The sequence below is a fragment of the Physeter macrocephalus genome, chromosome 1 (assembly GCF_002837175.3).
Source record: "Physeter macrocephalus isolate SW-GA chromosome 1, ASM283717v5, whole genome shotgun sequence".
In the NCBI taxonomy this organism is placed as follows: Eukaryota; Metazoa; Chordata; class Mammalia; order Artiodactyla; family Physeteridae; genus Physeter; species Physeter macrocephalus.
In genome coordinates, this window is record NC_041214.2 from 29956337 (window position 1) to 29976403 (window position 20067).

The window sequence follows — 20067 nt, forward strand, 5'->3', positions numbered from 1 at the left end:
AAAAAAAAAAAAAAAAAAAAAATATATATATATATATATATATATAAAGTGGTGAATTTGGCGGTCATCTAAAGGGGAATTTTCAAGAAGGTGTGTTAAAGTTCTAAAGGCTAAAAAGAAGAAGAAGAAGAAAGAAGACTGGAACTGAGTTAAAATGAATTTTGCTCTTGAAGTGAATATATAATGCTTTGGGGAGGCAAGAACCTGTCCCCAGGCTCCCCCAAAAATGGTCAGCCCTAAGGGGAGAGTGGGCCTCCCCACTCCAGCACATCTTCAGCAATCTCCACACAGCACCACATGCCTACAAATATTTTTACTTTTAATTTGGGTAGTTAGGATACTAGGGACGGCCTAACACATAGTATGTATAGCAGATTCTTTTTAAACCAAAACTTTTCTTTAAAAAGGAGGTCGTCAACATAACATGTATGTGTATTTTTGCATAAACAAATAGGAATTGACTTTAGAATATGCTTAGTTGCTTTCATTGGTACAGTCTCTGACCGTTTCTACTGCAAGACAAACCCCAACAAAGCAGGTCCTTCTGAGGTCTTTGGGGTCCCAGCCTTTGCTGGCTTTTGCAGCATCTCCATGGAGTCAGGGGAAAGGACGCAGGCAGTGTTATCCCTTGTTGGCAACTCAGGAACGGAAAACATTTCAACTCATTCTCACCACTTAGTAAAGAAAACTCGGGGACCACCTCAGGTCTCCGTGTTCTATTACGAAACTCGTTCAAACCTCTGTCCCCAGTTTGAACTCCTTGACTCCTTGAAAATGGAATCTGCCTGGGTAGGCAAGGCTTTTCCAGAAGGTTTTTCATCTTTTCTGAGCAGCTTTAAAAGTGGTGCTTTGCTAACTGTCCTAAGTCAAGCCCAAGCTACCTGCAAGTGGGCCGTGTCAGGCTCCAGCCTGGGAGCGGAGTCAGGCGGGGGCGGGGCGGGAAGCAGGAGGCTGCAAACAGTTAGGGGAGAAGCCTTCTCCTGTCTCCTGTCGTCAAGGAGAGCTTCCCCCTCTGCAGCCAGAGAGCTTGGCAGAGGGGAGGACCTGGGACCACACACCTGGGACACCATCTTTCTGGGAGAGCCGAGGAAAGGGAGAGCTGGCAAGGCCATGATAGGGGTTACAAAGGTACTACATGGCACTCTGGTCTTCCTTCCTGTAAAGCAGTCCTGCACTTTAGACCAGAAATGTATTTTGCTCAAGATTGCTGACGATGAGCGGCTTAACAAATCGGTGTCATCTAATGATAAAAAGAAAATCATGGGTTTTCTTTTCTCTCTTTTCCAAATATATACGTTTACCATTTAAATTACGGTTCGCTTCGGGCAGCTGTGACTAAATGATGCTCCACAGCCCGGCCTGAAGCCACAGTGGTCAAGGCAAGTTATGTATTCGGATAGAGGAACTTTTTGAAAAAGGTTAAATCCCAAGATGCACACTCGTTCCTCCCCGGGGTGAGTTCAGGCAGCAAAAGGATCTATCGACAACCCTGATGGAGACCCAGGGGGCATTTTCAGTGAATTCGCTGGGGACGTGGAGGTAAAAGAGCCAAGACATGGAAACTCGGGAGCGAGGCTGTAAAAGCCGGCCGGAGGCTGAGGGCAGGCCCAGCCAGCCAGGCCTCCTGACCAGGGATGCGCTGAAGCCCCGCCAAAGGGATCAGGTGCAGACAAAACGGTCGCATCTGCTCATTGGGGGTAACGGGTACATGGTGCTTGTTATATATTATCCTTCATCGTTTTACATTTTTGAAAATTAAAAAATATACCAAGTGCACAAATGATGGAGGGGTTCCTGGTTGACAGTGAGATTAATGAGAGTCGGGGAAAACCACTTCCATCTAGGCTCCCTCACGCCTGCACCTCCGTGGCTTCTGCTGCTTCACAGCGTCGCTGTGTACGAACTGCTCTGTCCCCTCTCCTCACGAGGCCTTCGCGCCACCGCGGCACTGATTATGTATGGCCAGAACCCTGTGGGCCATGTCCCATGAGCACCAGGAGAGAAGGGGCGTGCCATCAAATGACCAAAGTCATCAGTCCTGGGAGCAGCACCGAGTAACAGACAGAGCATGTGCTCCAGGACCAGACAGACCTTGGTGAGACTCCTTCCAGGTTCTGCGCTTCTCAGGCCATGGCCGTGCGGATGCCTACTTAATCACCCTGAGCCCCTGTTTCCACATCTGTAAAAGGCTAACAGCAAAACTGTTGTGAGGCTTAGAGATGGCCAACGCGGAGCATCTACCCCAGCCCAGCCCACAAGTCTTCACTGAAGGAAGGGAAGGAAGAGACGGGAAGGAGGGAGGGGAGAGAGGGGAGACCTCCAGAGAGGCCGTCTTTAAGCCATGCCATCTAAGGAGCAGTTGGAGAAAGCAGGCTGCTTGTGCTGGAGAAAAGCACGATTGTCAAGGTTCACGTGGCACAGATCCAGCGGGACAGGTTAAAGGGAGAAAGAAAAGAACTTTGCCAGGATAAGTGAATCCCCAAATGGGGTAAACTGATTGAAGGGGCGTCAAGCTCCCTGCCTCTGAAAGCGTCCAGCTAAGACCCGCCCTTCACAGGCTGCACCAGAGGGACCCCCTGTTGAAAGTTTCTCAGCCTCTACTCAAGGGGTCACTTTCCCATTTGGGCTGTATTTGTCTACTCCTGAACTATTACTGGTTTCATCTTTACCTTAAAATCACCATACTTTTTACCTTAAAATTCTTACTTAGCCTTAATCTGACTAAAATAGCCAGTAAAAAAAAAAATGGGTTTGATGTCATACTTGTATTTTTATAGTACACGTAAATAAGTGTGTATATATACACATACATATATAACTATTAAAATGTGTCCCACCTAAAACCATCTACCTCATTACTATGAGAAATGTGCTCTCGTGGGTCTGAATTGAGACTAAATATGCTCCAGGGGCCCCTTCTGGGTCTATGATTCTGTTATCTGAAGGCTGCTTGAATACTGATAATGCTCTTAATTCTTGTGGGCCCTTTCTGGTCTCCCAAGCATGTTCTCATCTGTGTGTTTCATCTAATCCCCATGACAACCCTGAGGGCAGGGCAGAGAAGTCACAGACGGAGCCTGGGCCCCTGCAGCACAGGACGCTCCCAAGGCCCTATCACCTCCCAAAGCCCTATCAACGGTCACAGAGGACCTGAATCACAGCGCAGAACTCTCCATACCCCCTCCCTCCTTCTACTGCCACACACTGCACAGTCAAATCCCTTCCTGGTACTGTCCAAAATCTCATTAGCAACACAACCCAGATCCAAATCACGATGTTTTATCCATTTAGGTGGCCAGATGCCAGGCTCTGTAGATGAAAATATGCCTCTCTGAGACCCAGAATGTCATTTCACAACCAATGATGACCCATACTGCCATTTGGCCATCTGGCCATCAACAGGTTCCACCAAGTAAAGCTATCAAGAATACTAAAGGAGGGCTTCCCTGGTGGCGCAGTGGTTAAGAATCCACCTGCCAATGCAGGGGACACGGGTTCGAACCCTGGCCCGGGAAGATCCCACATGCCGCGGAGCAACTCAGCCCGCGTGCCACAACTACTGAGCCTGCGCTCTAGAGCCCATGAGCCACAAGTACTGAAGCCCATACGCCTAGAGCCCATGCTCCGCAACAAGAGAAGCCACCAAAATGAGAAGCCCGCGCGCCGCAACGAAGAGTAGCCCCCGCTCGCCGCAATTAGAGAAAGCCCGGGCAGAGCAACGAAGACCCAACACAGCCAAAAATAAATAAATAAAATTAATTAATTAATTTTAAAAATACTGGGCTTCCCTGGTGGCACAGTGGTTGGGAGTCCGCCTGGACAGACACGGGATCGTGCCCCGGTCCGGGAGGAGCCCACATGCCGCGGAGCGGCTGGGCCCATGAGCCATGGCTGCTGAGCCTGCGCGTCCGGAGCCTGTGCTCTGCAACGGGAGAGACCACAGCAGTGAGAGGCCCACGTACTGCAAAAAACAAAAACTAAAACTAAAGGACAATGATAGGGACATTAAAAAGCTAAATACACACAGCTACTTCATGACCCCTACAAGGCAGATGGATGCAGAAAGCTGCCGTGGATCATGCCAATGGGCTACAGTGGTGGGGCTCAGTGGAAGGCCGGGGGAGTCTCAGAACAGGCGGGACCAGCCTCATTATGTGCAGCAGGAACGCTACTTAGAAGACTGGAGATGGGCACCAAGGGATGCATGGCAGACACCAAAGAGTGCAGTATGGCTGTCACCTTGGCCTCGACAACGTCCTCTGCTGTCTGAAGCAGGAGGTGGCAGCACAGCTCTCTCCGTCAGAGTTCCACAAGACAGACCCACTAGCTGATTGCATGGATTTCCACCCACAAGCTGAGAACTGACACCCGTCCCGCTCTACTTCCACTCTTGACACCGCTCTACCACGACAGCCTGCTGGTCTGGCTGAGAGGGCAGAGCCCTAGGGTAGGTCCTCAGTGAACAGTAGTGAAGCAGGGGCTCTACCCTGGGATCCAGGGCTCATTTTCAGAGATCCACAAATCTCCCAAACTGAATGCCCAACTTCATACATCCAAGGAACTTTTCTTTGGGCTTCTCACTGGCATGTTAAAGAGGCAGTGGCCCAAGAAGGTAAACATCATTGCTCTGAACACTCAGCCCTCTTGGCTGCCTGTCCCATGCAAGAACTTGCTGGAAGTGGCACTAATATCCCATCCCTGTGTCCAGAGACTTCACAAAAGCTGAGAACATCTTTGGGAGATCTAAGCTCTCCTTAGTCCACTATTACTTGGGTTACGTTATTTGCAGCCAAAAGCACCCGCACTGATCCAGTACCACAGGGCCCAGTGGCATCACCCAAGACTGTGAGGGGTGGGAGGGCCTCAGAGTCCACCAACAAAATTCCTCTCAAAGCTCAACCTCTCTGCTCAGCCTCTAGACCATGCATAGCTGCCAGATGCCCAGGGCACAGGGAGCTCACCCAGTTCCTTCCTTTCTCCCATCCCCAGACAAAGGTAACTTTACCTTCTAGCCAGCCAGATACCTGTCCCGGGCCAGGCAAGTACAGAGCCTCTGGAACTCAGTGCACAGTCTTTGGACACTTGAGAACATCCCACCTTTGCACAAGAACGTGTTCCCAATTAGTTCACATGTGTATGGTTTGTGCAAACTACATGATGCTCATGAGCAGGTATGTTTTCAATCGCATGCAGGGAGGCACACTCCATATGGGGGCACTTCATTGGTAGACAATGATGACACCAGATGTGAAATATAAAATGGAGGTCACTTTCCCCCAAGAAGTCACTTGATGCAGCAGGCTGGTCAACATGTGAATCAGGCTGATGTTAGGACCAGGCACCCCAGGAGCTAGTTCAATCCATCAGAGCCCAGAAGTCCTCCCTGGTTCCAGGTGATCACTCAAGCTCAGGAACCAACCCCAGGGATAATGGACTTGCCTCTCTATAAGCAGCTCAGATCAAATCAAAGTGTGAAATACCTGTGGTTGGAGCTAATAAAAGTTATACCTGTCACAAAGATGTCTTAGGTAGGTGAAAACATAACTAGTGGCAAATACAAACAGAGCTGGCAGCCCTGGAAGACTATCACTGCCCCACCAGGGTTCAGCAGAGGGCCACACTACCCCCCCATAAGGAAATGTTGAGGCGGGGGGCAGTTTCTATTAGAGCACCCGGCTTACGCAACCTCCACCTGCACCCCCAAAGAGGCTGGCAGGCTCTGCGCCTCGAAAACCCCAGAGCATTAAAGCTCCAACCTTCCTGACCTAGCAGAGAAAGGACAAACTACACCTTAAACCACAGACAGAAAAGCTAATTGGCTGCTGGGAGTGAGAACAGACTGGGGGTCAAAACCATGAATGTTTTCATGGAACATTTTCAGCCCCAGTCAGCAGGGACATGTGATTTACAGGAAATTAGGAGACTTACAAAAATGTTAGCCAGCTCAAGTTTCTTTCCTGGGAAGAAAAGTAGGAGAAACTCTAAGAACTGTCTTGGTGAAAGTGCTTTGTTCACTGCAAAGCCCCTGACACGTGTCAGTGATTAATACCAGCAGCTCACCACCCCACACTTCACCCAACCAGTGAAAGGCAGTAGAGCCAAAGCCTAACACAAGCTGCACCTGGAGCCTTCAGGCCAGGTCAGCCAGACCCTCACAAGAGGGGCCTGAGGAGCTGCAGGGTCTACATTATGGACCCTAGATATGATCTTGCACAAGTTACTCTTTCTAGCCCCTGCTCCCCATCTGCATATGGGGGTAATAATAAAACCCTTCTGGAGGAGTCTTGTCAAATGATGAGCAAGCATATCCACGTCAAGTGCCTGGTCCGTGTCAGCCCTGCTGGCAGCTATTATTACAGTGGAGCTTCAGGGCTTTTAAGTCAGATTTCCTTATCATTCCTGCTGCCGGGGAGGTCACTCTTTTGAGGCCACAATTTTGAGCCTTGTCAGTCACCCTCTCTGGTCAGGTCCAGGATAGAGTGTGAGTCCTGGAGGGGCAAGAACCATTCAAGCCCAAGGAGGTTTGCTCGGAGTAGGCGCTGGTGGGAGAAGGAGGGGCAATTCCAGAGCTCGGGGATCAGGGACGGGATGAAGTGGCCCTTCTCCACCCCTCCAGCCTCGGCTCTGGCCCTGGCCAGCACAGATCTCAGTTCCAGCCACAAAGTCTAATTGATGTCCAGGGCCCACGCTCCTGCCAGGCATCACGTCCCCTAGGAGGCCTTCCCTGCCCTTCCACGCTGTCTGCTCCCACAGCCCCCGTGCTTCCCTGATCCCAGTACAGACCGCGCTGGGCTGTCGCTCAGTTTGCACCTCTACCTTCCTCGCGGCGCGGTAACTGGCACTGTGCCCTGCACTCGGTGGGAGCCCCTGCAGGTATCGTCAATGAATGAGCAGGGCCCTGGTTATGACCAGAGCCCCAAGCCCCCGGCGCAGCAAATGTTTATGAAGCAGCCTGCTTTTTATCTTTCAGATGAATCTGACAACTCCATCGGCCGATCCCTGCCCTCGTTAACGCCATTTTAAAAGGGGAAAGATTTCCCCCCCGCCTCCGCCTCCATCCACCCGAGTCCCGCCCGCCCACCTCCCCGCGCGTTCTCGCCAGGGCAGACAAGGAACCCAAGGGCGGTTACCATGAAAGGGGCTTTCTGCGCGGCGGGCAGGCCTTCTCACTGGGGTCTCGGTCGTGTCCGACTTCTCGATCGCACACCGTCACGCTGGAGCCTGCCGTGGGGGCAAAAGGCCACTCTCCGCCAGCCGCTGAGCACAGTCCGCCTGTGGCGAGCGCGGCCGGGCCCGGGGCGGCCACACCTCCCGCCCGGAACAAAGCTCCCGGCCGGGTGCCCTCCCTTCCCAGCCTGCCCCGACCGCTCACCGCGCGCTCCAGCCCGGCTCGGCTCCGGCCTCAGGCCGCCTCCTCCATGCCCGCGCCGGCGAGAAGGCAGCGCCGCGCCCGCCGGGCCCCGCGGCAGCCGGACTGACGGCTCCCGGCCCGACGGCTCCCGGCCCGCGGCCTCACGGCCGCTCTGGCCTGTCCCCGCCCCGGCGCCTCCTTAAAGCGACCGCGCAGCCCGCGCGCGCCCTGGTCGCCCGGCGCGCCACACATTCCTTATAATGCAACAGCGGCTGCTAAAAATAGAGCGCCGCCGCCGTGGGCGCAGGGCGGACCGGGCCCGGCGCCGCGACCCTGCCACCCCGCGGGCCCCAGATTCCCAGGACGCGCGGCCCGATGCTCAGACCACCCGCGCCGACTGCCCCGGACCCGGCAGGGCGAGCGGACCCGGCCACGGAACCCCGCCGCCGCCGCCTCCCCTGTGGCCCAGCGCACTTACCCAGGTCCGACCCTCGGCGCGGCGGAGCTGGCTTTAAAGTGGACGCCGAATGGGAATTCGCCCGGGCCTCTTTAAGAGCCTCTGCGCTCCAGCCTTTAAATCTCCGCTCCCGCCCGGCCAAATTTTGAGCCTGCAGACGCCTCCGCCGCCCTAGGCGATCCCAGCCAGCCACCTTAACCGCGTTCCCTTCGAATCCCGGGCCATGTTTCTTCCTAGATCCAGTCCCCAGCGTTGCTTCCCCCAGGCCCTCTCGGTGCCCGGTTCCTGGGCCTAAAGTTCGTTCAGATGGAGGTGACGGACAGGGACGGGCGACACTCGCGATCCATTTCATTGTTTCAGTTCCTCTAACTCCTCTCCATCGGCGTCATTTTTTCCTTATTTAAAAAATTGAGATATAATTCACATACCATAAAATTCCAGCTTTTAAAGTGGACAATTCAGTGGTTTTTAGTATAGTCACAAAGTGGCAGCCACCACTATTACCTAATTCCGGATCATTTTCATAACACCCCCCCCCCTTAAAACAAACAAACAAAAACCGCCGAACCCATTTGCAGTCACTCCCCATTCCCTGCTCCTCCCAGCCCCTGGAAACCACTAATCCACTTTCTGTCTCTATGGATTTGCCTACTCAGGACATTTCATGAAAGTGGAATCATACATGTGGTCTTTTGTGACCCAGCTTCCTTCACTTCGCAGGATGTTTTCAAGGTTCATCCACGTTGCAGCATGTAGAAATACATCACTCCTTGTCGTGAGTGAATAGCATTCCATTGTGTGGATACACCACATTTTGTTTTTGTTTCATCAGCTGATGGACAGATTGTACTTTTGCACTATTATGAATAAAGCTGCTATGAACGTTAGTGTACAAGTCTTTATATGAGCATTTCATTTCTTTTGGGTATATATCAATACCTAGGAGTAGACTTGTGGGTCACATGCTAGCTATGCTTAACATTTTGAGGAACCCACGAACTGTTTTCCAAAGCAGCTGTGCTATTTTATATTCCAACCAACAAGGTATGAGAATTCCATGTCTCCACATCCTCACCAGCACTTGTTATCATCTCTTTTTGATTACAGCCATCCTGGGTGGCGGGGGGCGGGGGGGGGCGTATCTCACTGTAGTTTAGATTATCAGTGTCATTTCTGAGGATGTTCTTTTTGTAGACAGACCTTGATGATGACTTGAAACCAGCTTTACACATCTGGGGAACTCATTCCCTTATCATTTTGAGAGCTTTGCCCACCACCCCAGGTCTCAGGAAACTTTGCTACCCTGAGTCATTCATGCCATGGTGGTTTCATTTGGCACCCCAGGCATCCAAGCAGCCATTTGGTGAGAGCTATTGTGCCCCCTGCATCCACTCCCACCTGCTGTTCTGAAGGCCCCGTGGACCCCTCGAGTCCCCATGCCTCGGTGGAAGGTTTGGGTGCCATCAGGAGTATCTCATCTCGGTAGGGAGTAAAAGAACCGGTTGAGGAGGGGCCTTGAGGGACAGATGTTCATCTTGACTGGCTGGTCTTGGCCTGGGACCTGCATCTTCCTCCCCCTTCCATTTACCACAGGCCTTGGGGGAGGCAGGCAGGGGTCTGTGTGTCGTGGTTGTCTCTGCACACGAGTCAAAGGTTTGTCTTTATACCCCTTTCATACACAGATCTTTAAGAACCTGTTTCCCTTAGAAATGGAACTTAACCAGCTAGTAATCACACACAAGTACCTGGGATTCTCTAATGGTGAGATTAGACCCTGCAGGTTATGGCTGGGGTCTTACAACAGGGTGTTCATCCCATTTGGGCTGCCTCTTCTGCTCTTTGAGCCCTGAAATAAAGCAGGGCTCAGCTGCTGGCAAATAGGAGCTTTAGAGAACAGGCTCACTGAGCAGAAAAGTGAGGCCTGGGATTGATGGTTCATTCACTCGGTAAATACTGCCAGAGCACCTACTATGTGCTGTGCAGAGTCCTACCTCCAAGCAAACTCAGAGCACCAGCAGAGGGGTAAGTGGTGTGGAATCAAGAAGCACGGGGGGGTGGGGGGGACAGAGGGAGCCCAGAGGAGGGGCACATAACCCAGTGTGGGGAGGGGCAAGTGCCCAGGGCAGGTTTTCTGTGAGAGGTGATGATGGAGCCAGGGTTTGATGGACAAAGACCAATCAGCTAGGCTGTGAAGGGAGGGAGAAAACCTTATAGGCTGAGGTATGACTGAGCTGAAATCTTTCCCCAAACTCCAGCAGATCCCCATGGCTGACCAGGTGTGCATGGGGCATGACAGAAGGCCAAGAACCCAGGCAGGGCTCAGGCCAAATTTCAGGCCCTGAGGTCCAAGGCCAGACCCGAGGCCAGGAGACAGTTCCTGGAATAGGACAAAGATCGGAGCTGTGACCCAGAGTAGAACTTCCCCGCTCAGCGACAAGAGCAAACATGCCTGATGCACTGCAGGGCGTCCCGTGCCAGCCTCTCTGCCCAAACCTTGCTGAGTGCCGTGCCTCACAGAAGGCCCACACCGGTGTCTTGGGGTTCAGTAGGCAAACCTGGGGGGGGGCCTGTGGACTTCAGGGCCAGGAGCCAGCCAGGTCATGGTGGCACAACCTTCCTCCAGAACTCTCTGCCCCAGTGCGGCCCCTGAGGGTTCAAGCAGCTCTGGGCTCCAGGGCACTCACAGCGTGCCAGACACGGCCACAGTGATGGGTCTGCACGTCTCCCAAGGACCCAGGCAGAAGGTCTCACTGGCCCTGCTTTAGACATAGGAGACCACAAGCCCAATCCAACCCAGCCAGTGGACTGAGAGTCAGGGCCTTCCGAACACAGAGCCTCCACTCTCTCCCCTATGTCGGGTGGCCTCGGCAGGCAGGTCAGTTGTGTGTGTGTGTGTGTGTGTGTGTGTGTGTGTGTGTGTGTGTGTGTGGTGTTGGGAAAGCAGGGAGAAGGTGAAGAAAACACTAGCACTCGTTCCAGTCCCAGTCTCCTCGGGCCTGTGGCTGGAATTTATCTTTTGCTGACCCTGGAGCACCAATGGTGGGTTAGCCGAAGAGCCTCACCCCACCCACAGGCCTGTCCTTTCCCTCAGCTGACCTTCCTTCTGTGCCAACTACAAGACCTTTTGCCAGTGATCTGGCACCAAGAACTCCATGGTCTTCTTTCAGGGCTGTCATGGTCTTTACCAACGCAGGTTCAGCCGTTTCTCAGCTTCAGCTCTCCCTTCTACCCCTCTGCACCTGCCACAGCTGCCCCAGCCCCACTAGGAGCTAGGCCTCACAAAATTTTCTTCTCTGATGCTCAAGGTTACTGATGCTTGTGGTCCATCCTTTGCATGGGCTCCCTCTTGCTTTCTGGGGCCAGAAGAGCAGCTTTTAATCAATCGACTTCCTACTCACGGCCAAACTTCCCCCCAGAGTCGTCCATACTCAACTAACATTTGTTTCTGATCATTTATTTTTCTCCACTTCGTCCTTCCTCTGTTTAAACTAAAATCCAGCGGTTTTTAAACATTTGGGGGGGACTTCCCTGGTGGCACAGTGGATAGGACTCCATGCTCCCAATGCAGGGGCCTGGGTTTGATCCCTGGTCAGAGAACTAGATGCCACAGGCATGCCGCAACTAAGGAAGCCACCTGCCTCAACTAAGACCCGGCACAACCAAATAAATAAATAAATAAATAAATATTTTAAAAAATAAATAAATGAACATTTTGTCCTGCAACCCATAGCAATAAAGAGGTTTGACATTGCAAACCAGAACACAGACATACACACACAAGTGCAACAAAAATTTCATGAAACAATACTTATTGTTACTATGTGCCATGCACTCTGATCTATTCTATTCTGTTTCATTAGAAAATGCCAGCAAGACCTACTAAATTGATTTCACGCCCCACTAATGGGTTGTGACCTACAGTTTGAAAAACACTAAACGGCGTTTGGACACCTATAGCCTCGGGTAGTGACATGATAGAAATTTGTCAAGAAAGAAAAGTCTACTCTAAGATTTTGAAACACATGCTAGGGACCATAGTTTGAAGAGAGTTCTGAGTTTCAAAAGCCCAGGGGATTTCCTCTTCTAAGTAGGATGTGGTAGGCTGCGGCTGGTCAATTCTCCTATTGCAACAAAATGAGATGAGGCTCTCCAGCTGTTCCCTCTCCCCTCCCCAAGGACATTTGCTAATTCGGGGCACTGGCTGATGATCAATCTTTGTCCAGAAAGAAGACTTCTAATGGAATAAAGAGAAACCAGCAAAGCTTTTACTGGTCACATGGTATTGGAAGGAATCTAAATGCATCTAAAAAGCAGAGTGAAATCTTCCAAAGTCCCACAGTGCTTAGAAAATAAAGCCTTCCCAAGAAGAAAGAGCCTGCCTCAAAAACAAGGCCAGCTCCTGCCTCTTCCTGAGATTTGCCAGATTTTGAAGCTCAATGGGGACAGTGTCCAGAGAGCTGGACTGGGAACTTCTGAAGGGCAGAGCTGACTCTCCATAACCTTCCATGGCTTAGGAGATAGAGATCTGTAAGGCTCTCAATCAAAATCCACATGTGAGGAGAGATAGAGATCTGTAAGGCTCTCAATCAAAATCCACACGTGAGGAATAGGGGTAAACCGGAGATACGTTGAGTTCTGTAAAAACTGAAACCCAGCCCCAACCCAGCTCAATCCTTCAATGGATTGAGATGATGACTCCTCAACCCACCTGCTTGTCAGAGGAAAGAGGGAACACTGTGGGTCAAATGACATCATCTGGAGTCTCTCTACTTCTTTTTTTCTTTGCCGTACGCGGGCCTCTCACTGTGGTGGCCTCCCCCTTTGCGGAGCACAGGCTCCGGATGCGCAGGCTCAGCGGCCACGGCTCACGGGCCCAGCCGCTCCGCGGCATGCGGGACCCTCCCGGACCGGGGAACAAACCCGCGTCCCCTGCATCGGCAGGGGGACTCTCAACCACTGCGCCACCAGGGAAGCCCGTCTACTTCTTATTTACAATGTGTGTGTATAGTAAAACATAACCAGTCCTGTGAAGAGGCATGAACATATAATTGATAAGGAAGAGAAAAAATTGTAGACACCCAGATCATTCAGATATTGGAGTCAGTAGACAGAACTTCGACTGTGGAGGAACTGGAACTCTCATACACTGCTGGTGGAGGTGTAAAATGGTATATCCATGCATCAGCCAGGGTGCATGCAGGATACAGAAACTACACAGTACTTTGGACAGGAAGTTTTAATATAAAGAATTATTAAGTATTAGAGGGGACTACCTACTAAGGAGAAAAGAGAACTCTAAAGAATATAGTTATAGCAGGTGTCAGGAGCAGCCTCTCGGGCTGAGACAGAGCACCCAAATAAGGAACAAGTCTGTATGAGTCCCAACCTTCACCTTCTACCAGGGGCTGAGAACCATACCTTGTTGGAGATTATGTAGCCATGACCCACTGGATGATGAAGAGGTTTGCTGAAGGTCTTATGCAGATGGGATTCATTGGAAAGCATTCCTCTTGGTGCTGAGGGAAGCCATCCATGGAAGGGTACCACACTGTGGAAACCGCTGGAAAACTTCCCACAGTAGTGATGCATTGGAAGGTCAACCTCTGGGGTTTTGGAGGAAGCTGCCCATGGAGATGTGATTTGTATTTCTGGTTGCCACATGCTGCAGAAATCTGCCAAGTGAGCACATCAGAACCAGGAAGAGAATCCTCTTTCTCCTGCAGTGACTGCCAGTGCTCCCTACTGACAAACCTTAACACTGTGCCAGATGACAAAGGAGAAATGTTTGCAGGGCCCAGCTCCATTAGCACAGGGCAGGTAATTAAGTATGGATTTGGATCTGAGAGGTAATAAATTGATAATTGGCACAACTGGCTTTCAGAGACTGTTTAGCAGAATCTACTAAAACTAAACATATGGCTACCTTTGGACTCAACGTTTCTACTCCTAGGTATATATCTAAGAGAAATTAGCCCCTAAACGGGAGACAATCCAAATGTTTATTAACTGGAGGATGAATAAATAAATTGTAGTATATTCATACAATGGAATACTCTACTGCAATAACTAAGAATGATACAAAAACAACAGGAATGAATCTCACAGATACTATATTAAGTGAAAGAAGCCAGAAGCAAAAGACATTTATGAAGCCCAGTAAAAGGTAAAACTAATTGATGGTGATTGAAGTCAGAATAGTGGTTTTCTCTTGGGGGAGAGGAAGATAACTGCTTGGGTGGGAAAGAAGTGCCAGAAGTGTTATGTATCTTGATGTGGGTGGTGGTTTTATGAACATATACCAACGTGAAAGTTCAATAAGCTGTGCATTAATGATTAGCACACTTTACACATTTCACTGTATGTGTATTACACAGTCATCCCTCAATATCCACAGGGAATTGGTTCCAGGACCCGATGCAGACACCAAAATCCACAGATGCTCAAGCCCCATGGTCGGCCCTCCACTATCTGCTGGTTCTGCATCCACAGATTCAACCAACCTCAGAGCATGTGTTCAGTTTGCGATTTGCAGTTGCTTGAATTGGTTGGATCTCTGGATGTGGAATTTGTGGATACTGAGGGCCACCTGCCTGTATATTTATTGAAAAAAATACATGTAAAAGTGGACCAGTGCAATTCAAACCCATGCCTTTCAAGGGTAAATTGTACTTTAAAAATTCATAATACCTCCACTTAGATTAATATGTTGAATAAAGTGGAGGAAAATGTAGACAGAGTAGGTGGAGAAAAATGTAGACAGAATAGATGGAGAAAAATGGCACCAGATAAGTGGAATCTACCAAAAAACCAAAACTATAAAAACAAAGTGAACATTCTAGAACTTAAAAGTATAACTGAAATCAAGAACTCATTAGATAAGTTTAATAGCAGATTGAACACTGCTGAGCACAAAATTAATGAACTTGAAGACGAGTCAAAAGAACATGTTGAAACTAAAGCACAGAGGGAGAAAAAAGATGGAGAGAAAAAGAGATAATAGCATCAAAAAGATATGTGGGGCATATTCAAATGTCTAACATTCATATCACCCGAGTCGCAGAAGGAGAGGAGAGAGAGAAAATGGAACAGAAGCAATACAGGTTTTCCCTACTATCTGAAAGTAGAACGTTCCTATGAAACCTTTCATAGGCTGAAATAGTATAAAATGAAATATCAATTACCTTTGTGCTAATAGATGCACAAAATAAATTGAGATAAGGCACACATGCTCACAGACACCATTCAAAGCTATGGTGCCTTGATGCTGAGACACTGAATGTAGTTCCTGGGTAGGAGCTTGGCGATGCTATTTTGCTGCCTCTGTAACAGCTCCCTGCAAAACAAATGCTGAATGTTATTTTTGATTTTTGCCTTTTTCCTTAAAAGTGAAAATCCTCTATGGATTTCTTTCTATTAGTGAAAACGTGTACTAATGTAGGTCTTTTATAAAAGCAAGGTGACATAAAGTGAACTTTCAAAAAGTGGGAAATGACTGTATTCAGAGAGACAATGGCAGAGAATTTTCCAAAACTGGTGAAAGACATAAATCCATAGATTCAAGGAGTTTGATGAATTCCAAAAAGGATAAACACAAAGAAAACTACACGCAGGCTCATCATAGTTATATTGCTGACAGCAGGGTAAAAAATAAAATGTTAAGTGTCAGAAATCTTTCTTCATTGAAAAAAACCCTTCGATGAAAAAACCCATTTCCTGGAAGCTGATAAGAAGCTGATCTTGAGTGAGAGCCATTCCCTGCCACATGAACAATGTGGCCAGCCCCCAACATCATTCTGCAGCTCAGAGCCTGGGACCAGCATCCTCAGCACTGCTTCTTTTTTTTTTTTTTTTTTTTTTTTTCTTTGTGGTACACGGGCCTCTCACTGCTGTGGCCTCTCCCTTTGTGGAGCACAGGCTCCGGATGCGCAGGCCCAGAGGCCATGCCTCACGGGCCCAGCCGCTCCGCGGCATGTGGGATCCTCCCAGACTGGGGCACAAGCCCGCGTCCCCTGCATCAGCAGGCAGACTCTCAACCACTGTGCCACCAGGGAAGTCCCTCAGCACCACTTCTGAATAATGCCCAGCCCCAGCTTGCAAAATGATCATCATTTGTAGCCATGTGTTTTCATGTCTTAGTATTTGAAATATTATAATACCAAGTCAGAAAAAGGGAAATTGCCTGGATTTTGAAACTGAAAATGCAAGGTTGGCTCATTTCAATTTAGCCCAATTTTCTGAAATCCAATAGCATCACCCCGTCAACAAACAAGACAGAAGAATTTTAGATCTCTGATGGTTAGGATTTTAAAACATTACTTTTACATTAAAACAAATATGGATATGGTAGTATTCCAAGACACACACAAATCTTTGAGATAAATATTAGGGAAGTTTAGAGAACTCAGAGGCCATTTAGAATTAAGACCTTAGATGTCCACACAAATTTTAGGATGGCACATGGCAGAAAAAGAGCTAGCTAACTCTTTGGCCTCTTCTTATAAGGGCGCTAATCCCATTCATGAGGGCATCACCCTCATAACTCATTAGCTCCTAAAAGCCTCACCTTCAAATACCGTCCCATTAGGATTAGGGTTTCAACATATGAATTCCCAGGGGACACAAACATTCAGCCCATAACACTAGGCAACTATAATAATCAAGTCAGAGGAGTCCTGATATAGGGATAGACAAATAGATCAGTGGAATAGACTAGAGAGTCCTGAAAGAAACACACACTTAACAACCAATTGATATTTGACAAAGGTGCCAAAGCAATCCAATGGAGTAAAGGAAAGTTTTTCAACAAATGGTGCTCACATAGTCAGAAATCCATATGGAATAAAAAAAGAACCTTGACCTCTATCTCATATCCTCCACAAAAATTAATTTGAAACAGTGGTACAACCATACTGTGGGATATGCAGCAATTAAAAAGGGACAAAATATTGATACATGCAACAACTGTAGGGAATTATGCTGAGTGACAAAAAGCCAATCCCCAAAGGCTACATACTGTATGATATGATTTAGATATCATTTAAAAAAATTTTTATCATATATTAGGGTATAGTTGATTAACAATGTTGTCTTAGTTTCAGGTATACAGCAAAGTGATTCAGGTATACATATACATGTATCCATTCTTTTTAAAATTCTTTTCCTATTTACGTTATTACAGAATATTGAGCAGAATTCCCTGTGCTATACTAGATATTTTTTAAATGACAAAATTTTAGAAACAGAGGGCATAATACTGGTTGCCAGAAGTTAGGGACTGGTGGGGAGAGATATGTAGAAGGGAGGTGGCTGTGGCTACAAAGGGCAACACAGAGGATTCTTGTGTTCAGGATCTTGACTATGGTGGTGAATACATGAACCTAAATATGACAGCATTTTATAGAACCTAACACACACACACACACACACACACAAACACGCACACAAATGAGTACAACTAAAACTAGGGAAACCTGAGTAAGATGGGTGGATTGTATTGATGTCAATATCCTGGTTGCAACATTATACTATAGTTTTACAAAATGTTACCATTGGGGGAAACTCGGCAGAGTGTACAAAGATTTTCTCAAGGTTATTTTTACAACTGTGTGAGTCTATAATTATCTCAATAAAAATTTCAATGAAAAAGTGAATTTGAGATGGATCATAAGTCTAAATGTGAATTTTATATAACTTCTTTTATTATAATTAAAAAATAATTTCTAGTATTATAACTTTAAGATAAAGGGTATGTCTTCGTGGGAGTTGGCAAAGATTCCTTAGGAAAAGATCTCTTCAGACAAAGAAAACAATAAACAGAATAAAAAATTGGTAAATTAAATCTCATCAAAAATGTAAAATTTCTTGTCATTAAAGCCATCCTGGTAACATCAAGCTGGCAGCTGGGGGCAGAGCGTGGAAGATTCTACATCTGATACTTCACCACTTAGGCCCCCGAGTAACACTAACCATGTCCACCCTGACTGAGGAAAACTAATCCAATGGCTCCATCTGTAGGCAAGGGAGTGGTCATCTGGATCCTTGACTGGGAAGCTACCTCCCGGCAATGATCCTACACTCCAAACATGATACTTTAACAACAATACCAATAACGGCTTTACTGTCCAGAAACTTTAAAATGCATTATGTCTCTCCACAACATCCCTGAATGGTAGGTATTATATACTCCTCCTTTTAAAGACAAGGAAACCAAGGCTGAGGAAGTTGAAGTAACTTGCCCAAGCTCACACAGGCAGTAGGTGGTAGGTCCAGGACCCACCCAAGCCTATTAGACTTGAAAGTTCCCAGTTCTATGACTCCTGGCTGCCTTCCTCAGAGCAAGTTACAGTAGGGACATGCTGGTACTTATGGAAAAAGAAAACATAATATCCGGAAGCAGAGATATTTGTCAGCCTAGTCAAAGATGTATTATATGTATACATTCTTATCTAACATGGAAGACTGGAAGTTATCTGGGGAAATAATTTGCTCTGGTTTGTGATTTGCTGTTAAAGCGAGTAGGTTCATTCTTCTTTTACACAGTCACATCACGGCTCTGAAGAGTTTTAATAAAGAAAATGCTCCTGGTGTTCAGTTTGGATCACAGAAGTGTTTCCCTTGAGGAAACCACCACCTTGTGGCAATGAACATAACTCGCAGGAGAAAGAAGGGTTTTTGTCTGTTTGTTTGTTTCCAGTCTTTCAAACTCCAAAACACAATGGTAACACTTAAGTTGGAAGTTTTTGCAGTAAACAAAGCAAAACAAACAGAAAAAGTACCTTCCTTAGGATGGGCTTAATTAAAACAGGTGTCTTTGAAAAAGGTATCTGACTTCTGGGCAAAGCAATCAAATCACTGACCCATGTCATAAAATAGGTAACATGGGAATTTCATTAAATTAAGATGTTAAAAGTTGGAGTGATCCATGTGGGGGAAAATTGAAGAGGTTCCATATTGTTAAAACTGTACACTTTTTTAAAAAACTTTTTTATTTTTGGCTGTGTTGGGTCTTCATTGCTGCGCATGGGCTTTTCTCTAGCTGCGGTGAGGGGGGGCTACTCTTCGTTGCGGTGTGCGGGCTTATTGCGGTGTCTTCTCTTGCTGCAGAGCATAGGCTCTAGGCACGCAGCCTTCAGTAGTTGTGGCACGCGGGCTCAGTAGTTGTGGCACACGGGCTTAGTTGCTCTGCGGCATGTGGGATCTTCCCGGACCAGGACTCCAACCCGTATCCCCTGCATTGGCAGGCAGATTCTTAACCACTGTGCCACCAGGGAAGTCCTGTAAACTGTACACTTTTGAAAGTAAAAATCGTTGTTATTAATAATTACACGGGACAGTAAGTGTAAGGTCAGGGTGTAAATACATGTTGTTCCCCATATTTGTTTCTGTGGTTTAGCCTGGCAAAGTTGTGACTGCATTTTATAGCAGAGACCACGTGATGAGAAATCTAACCTTTTTAAAGTGAATAAAAAGTCTTTATCTCTCAGCGTGCTGGCAGGAGGAGTTTAGTACCTGATTTGAATTTTATTCTGGGAACTAAGATCTAAGGGAGATTTCAAACGATTCAAGAGCTTGAATAACCACCACCATGTGGCAAAAAACATCACTTTCACCTAGTAGACCCAGTCGGTAATGCTGTATCTTACAGATACCATCGTATGGATGTAACACAGACTACTCACTCACCTACTGAAGGACATCTTGGTTGCTTCCAATTTTTGGTGATTATGAATAAAGCTGCTATAAATATTTATGTGCAGGTTTTTGTGTACACATAAGTTTTCAAGTCAGTTGGGTAAATACATAGGAGCACAATTGCTAGATCATATGGTAAGACTATGCTTAGCTTTGTAAGAAGCTGCTAAACTGTCTTCCAAAGTGGCTGTACAATTTTGCATTCCCACTAACAATAAATGAGAGTGCCTGTTGCTCTGTATCTCCACCAGCATTTAACATAGGTCTTTTAAAAAATTTTAGACATTCTAATAGGTATGTAGAAGTCTCTCATTATTGTTTTAATTTGTAATTCCCTAATGACAAAAAAGGTTGAGCATATTTTTCATTTGTTTACTTTTCATCTGTATATCTTCTTTGGTGAGGTATCTGTTCAGATCTTTTGCCCATTTTAAAAATTGGGTTGTTTTCTTTTTCCTTTTTTTTTATTTTGTGGTACGCGGGCCTCTCACTGTTGTGGCCTCTCCCGTTGCGGAGCACAGGCTCCGGACGCGCAGGCTCAGCGGCCATGGCTCACGGGCCCAGCCGC

General features: G+C 47.6%; 1 protein-coding gene across 5 annotated transcripts in view; it reads right to left on the reverse strand.

The window, feature by feature from the left end:
* MRAS (muscle RAS oncogene homolog) overlaps positions 1–7938 on the reverse strand; it is a 57117-nt gene extending 49179 nt beyond the window's left edge. Inside the window, exons 1-2 of one of the 5 annotated variants that reach the window (XM_024131837.3) lie at positions 7830–7938; positions 7131–7221 (exon numbers count right to left, since the gene is read on the reverse strand). The gene's annotated coding sequence lies outside the window, so the exon portion shown is untranslated. The other 4 variants (XM_024131836.3, XM_007107301.3, XM_024131838.1 and 1 more) reach the window with 4 other exon arrangements.
* Between the last annotated feature and the right edge of the window lie 12129 nt (positions 7939–20067).